Consider the following 5752-nt stretch of genomic DNA (forward strand, 5'->3'; position numbering starts at 1 on the left):
ATCCAAACTCCTTTTGGGACTTCAGAAGAGCAATGTAATGAATTAATGAAACAATGATCTCCAAATTCATCTAACTTCCCCCGCCCTCCAATATCAAGGGTCTCCAGGTACTAGTAGAGTTTCATTACCTCTATTAGTTTACTGTAGCCGTTTGATTGTTATTACACTATCAAGTATACTTCATTGGGAAAAATATCCCCTGACTGATGTAAAGCCAGAAGATAATATCAGCACCACAATATTCCTGTGTTTCTCATTATTGAGAGACATATTTCATATGTGATCCTTAGTAAATTTAGAAGTGGAGATCATCTGACTAACAACAATGGATACATTTAATTACAAGCTGCCCAAACAAAGCTTTTAGAAACTGCAATATTTTATCAGTTATTGCTGTTTACAAACAATAACCGGGAAATGAAAACTGTAACATGCAATGCTGAATCCAGTGCTGTGGCTTAGAAAAAAATTAGCTGGCTCTCAGGTACAATACATCACCTCTCTGTCCCTGTACAATGTTAGAGAAAACATATTTAAAAGGTGAACTGAAACTTTTGTTCTTGTTTAAAATCATATGACAAACCGGGGGGGGGGGGCTGCCTAAACTCCTTTGCCCACTGATACTAGTCAGAAAGGAAAATGCTCAGCATAGCATGTTGAAACCAGACTAACAATGCAACTCTAACCGTCAGCACAAAACAGTAAGTCCTATTGAATTTACAGGTGCTTATTCCCTAGTGGGGTTAAGATTGCAGCCCTGGCCCTACTTAGAGTACCACTGAAGTTCTCAATGGGACTTCAGTCCCACCGATTTAAGTAGGTCTGTTTTAAGCATGATTAAGTCTGGAGCCAACCCAACGACACTGTGAGTCAAGCTGTATTACGTATGCATTATATAGGGGAGGACTTGGCATAGGGTTTTATATTTTAGGCAGCAGACATGTGTCATGGGATTGCTGGCATCCGTCTGTATTGGGAGACAATGCAGGAGTATGCCTTATATAACACATAAATATGTCCCAAATTTTCTTCATAAGAATACTTGTCAAGGAAAGTAAGACATTACAATGGAGGTGTGCAAATAGAACCCCAGTTTCACTATTTCCCCACCCAAATAGCAGCTACGTGGGTGATAACCTTGCTCTGTCCTCAGCCACCCCATCTGCCTTCCTTCTTACTTACAACTAGTCTAGAGGGGGTAGCTGCCTGCTAGCTTCCTACACCTTACTCTCATTGTTGCCATGTAGAACTCAGCAGGGAGAAAGATGGGAACACATCTAGAATTAGTTGTCTCTGCCTGCTCTTGACTCTGACTCCAGCTGCTGTTGGTCTCCCTACTTCCTGCTGTACCATTCCCAATGGGCCCTAGCCACCCCTGCTTGAGAGAGGAAAGTCAATGGGAAAGCAGCATAGAAGGAAGGGGCGACTGTCTCCCACAACCTCTGCACTGCAATCCAAGGAACTATCTGTAAAAGTTCAAAGGGGTCAAAAAGCTGTCCATGTTACATCTTCACGTCTAGTTTGGTATTCAGCTGCATTTATAGGAACATTCCTTTTCCCTGGTCATGTCCCATAACATATAGAGTTTCAGAAGTTCTTTCCTGAACAGTACACCAGAACAGTAATTCTACCCATACCGCTGAAGCATTTTTAATGGATCCAATAAAGAAGAGTACATAAATTTCCTTTTATTGTGGAGTTGATCATAGTTATAAAAGTTTACTACTGAAACCAGTAGTAAACTTCAAAATGCTGAAAATACAAAAAGCTTAAAACAATACACAAAAGGTAAAGCCCACTCATTATGCATTAAATAATTTCACTTAAACACTTTTGAGTGGCAGAATGAAAAATGGTTGACAGATTGGAGTAAAGATTATTAGGAAGGTGACAGTATTTTTTTTTAATTTCACATGGAAGAAAGGGGGGGGGGAGTAATACAAATAAAAGCTTTAACATGTGTCACTTTAAAAGCTCTACTTCACATTTCAATAAGCCTAATTTGTTAACTGCCCAAGTGGTATGCATGATACAAATTCATTACAGTCATTCTACAACAGTGATGTGTCGTAAGTGGTAATAATGTGAAAGTTATAGAGCTTCTGGTTCCCATTATATCTTAAGAAATTAGTTGGAAAATGTGTAATTGTTTTAGTAAGAGCATAATCTCTAATTGTACAAAAGTGTTATAGATTTCTATTAATGATGAATTCCCAGTATCTTTTTTTTCTAATTTCCATTACTTTGATTGTCCTGCCTTGATCCTTTCCCCCTTTGATCCCAGAATATAAATATTTTCACGAAACTATGTATTGCACCACTTCTGAAATTAATTCTAGTTTACTGTAAAATTCTGGTTTCATGCCTTCGAGAATATAATATAAGAAGATCCCCAATAGGCCCATAGGCCCATCTAGCAGGTTATAGGCCCATCTAGTTCAGCATTCTATTTCCAGCATGTCTGACTAGGTGCCCCTAGGAATCCCATAAGCAGGTTCCAAATTCAGTTGCACTTTCTAGCATTTAACCCACGTGGCTACTTGCAATTGATATAATTTGACAAATCCCCTTTTAAAGCTGTCAAAGTTGGTGGCCATCACTACATTTTCTGGTAGCTAATTTTAAATTAACTACTCACAGTATGCAGAACCATGTCTGTTCAGAATCTCAACATGACCCAGCTTTGTTGGATGACTCCAGTTCAAGAATTATGAGAGAAAGGGAAAGGAGCAGCAGTAAGTAGCAGAAGATAACCTATGGCATTGTAGTACAGCAGTGAGCAGAGGATGAGAGCTACTTGTGTTCTAGATTCATGATCGAAGGATGAGAGCATGAAAAGTTCAGAAGCGTGTGCCTTACTGTAGCAGTGAAGTATTGTGCAAGTATGGTAAGGCCACAAATAAAAAGAGTGATGCTCAGAATTGCCCAAATCATAGCTGAGCTCCTGCAGGCATCTGGGCTTTGCTGATTCCTCTGCGTGGTAAGAAGCTGAGCTGCTAGAGGTTTGCAAGAAAACTCCTAAGAGAACCTGCAGCTTCTGCAAAGAACAATGCTTCTCCTCTCCACCACACACATCTACCATGTTTACTAATAGTTATTCATTTATGGCCCTTCCTAGTAGTACCCTCATAGGGACGCAGGTGGCGCTGTGGGTTAAACCACAGAGCCTAGGACTTGCTGATCAGAAGGTCAGCGGTTCGAATCCCCGCAACGGGGTGAGCTCCCATTGCTCGGTCCCTGCTCCTGCCAACCTAGCAGTTCGAAAGCACGTCAAAGTGCAAGTAGATAAATAGGTACCTGTCAGGGCTGCTATGAATTATAATACCTAAAAGCACCCATGCCTATTAATATATTCATGATAAGAGTCACCTAATATTCTTTGAGCCACGTTGTTTCCCCCCCCCACTTCAATAGCAAAACGTGTTGATCACATTAACTATTATCCACATGTTGACAGTTGCCTCATAGGTTTTTTAGAAGGATGGTCACAGTAGAAAACTAGTATTTGAAGTGATACAGATTTTTCTACTTTTCTATCATATTTTCATTTGTAACTTACACAAGCATGTTCTTTTTAGATGCATCCATGATATATTTGTCTCATTGTACCATGAAAAATAGTGTTATTTTCCCATCCATCCCAAACATACATTCCCTAATTTTTATTTGGTGAAATATGTACAGCTTACAGCCACTCCATTCCTCGAAGGGGTTTCCATTGATGGAAAGGGAATTTCATTCATGGAAGCGGTCCTATATTTCTCCTTCATTGCTTAGTTTCTTTAGACTTCTCCACTCTCTGTACATAGTTAGCACGGATAATCAATGGCTTAATTGATTTAATTCCCTCAGCTACAAAAAATACAAGTCTTTCCTACAGCCAGAAAATAAGCACTTTTGTTTTCTTTAAGAACTCTTATGACTTTATTGTTTGCTCCTGTGTTTTCAATATAGTTTCTATTAGAAAAACTCACATTATATTACAATTATCACCAAGAATGGGTCGAGAGAAATAATAACCATCAATATTATCCCCGAGAAGCAACCTATCAAATCACAATCTATCTGTAATTCATAAGCACATTATATATCAATATGAGCAACAATTAATGGGTTACCAGGCATAAATAACACATAAGGTAAAATACAACTTAGGCGAACATTCACAACCTGAGTTTTCCTGGTATTTAAAGTATTTGGTTAAAAATGCATTGCCAGAGAAAATTCATTACTTAGCAATCTTTTAGATTGAATTTTCTTAACCTAATTTTAAAGCAGCAGCCCTAATAGGTTTCAGATAATGTTAGTCACACCTAAGGCCTTATGTGTGAAGTCAAGTTGATCAGTAATTAAGACATCTTGGTACTAAGCAGGAAAAGGTAACCTGAATGGAACACAGGCATGCAGTCGCACACATACATTTATCCTTGAAGAATAAATGGTTTAGCTGAGGGCACTATAAAGAAGGACATCTCTTAGCCATAAACTCACTAAACAAACCCCTAAAAGCTTAAATTTACAGCACTATTTTAAAATGTATATATTTGATCTAATGTGACAAATATTGTACATGTTATGTATATGGAAATATGAAACAACCTGAGTCAGAACATTGGTCAGTTCATGCAGTATTGTCTATACCAAGGCATACAATAGGCCCTTCCGATGTTGTGTGACTCCATCATCCCCCAACACCATGACAAGAATAATGGAAGCTCTACAATATCTGGAGGGCCAAAGTTTCCCAGCCTTAGTTTGTGCTGGCATCAGTTCTTCACACTTTCATATGATAATCTTCCCCATCTCTTTCCTGAGAAGCCAGGGGAAATTGGGACCATCTATATTCAAAGCATGTCCTTTACCACTGAGCTACCGTCCTTCCCCACTGTTTGGATATGCCAAACGCCCTGCAATGCAGGAACAAAAGCACGACCAATTACTTTTGTCCAACATGGGACTCAAATGCACGACCCTGAGATTAAGAGTCTCATGCTCTACTGACTGAACTATAGCTCCCTATTGGATGTAAGAAAAGGGCTAGAGGAAAGAGAGAGCAGTAGCTAAGATAGCGGCACAAGTGACAACCCTTCCAAAAGGAGCTCTGAAACTAACACCGCCAGAAACTCAGAGGTAGCAGAGAAAATCTGGACAAGATAGACTTAAATACAACTTCATAAAATAGAGGACAGTTCATGAAGTTATGGCACAGCTCTGGAGAAATGATGCTGACTGGTGAAGAGGGGGGAATGGATATGTAAAGCAGGTTTGAAGCCATAACTGAGTTGGATCCAGGCTACATTACTTGAGCCCTGAGCCTCGCAGGAACCTGCATTATAAGAAGAGACTGGGCCATTGTGTGTGTGTGTGTGTGTGTGTGTGTGTGTGTGTGTGTGATTTCTCATTTCTTTTACTCAAATTACTAAAACAGCCAATATGTTCATGTGAACACAGGCAAATATTTAGAAAAAGTCATAGTCCATGGAACATCTGGTTTTAAAATAAGGTTACCAGATTTTTTTTCAAACAATCCAGGGACACTTTTTCTTTCCTTTTGAAAAGAGAAAAAAAAAGTTATTAAAAGAAAAGTTATTTAAAAAAAATAATTAAGAAGTAATATTTTCTCTTCTGTGGTCTCCTCTGTCGCACAGTCTTCCTCTGGGTCCCAGCCTGCTCTCTTGAAGTGCTAGCCACCACGGAGAAGGCTCAGGTCGGGCCTGGGCCCGGCCACGTGTCCTTGCCTTCCCAGTGCTCT

The sequence above is a fragment of the Podarcis filfolensis genome (assembly GCF_964270895.1).
Source record: "Podarcis filfolensis genome assembly, chromosome: 9".
In the NCBI taxonomy this organism is placed as follows: Eukaryota; Metazoa; Chordata; class Lepidosauria; order Squamata; family Lacertidae; genus Podarcis; species Podarcis filfolensis.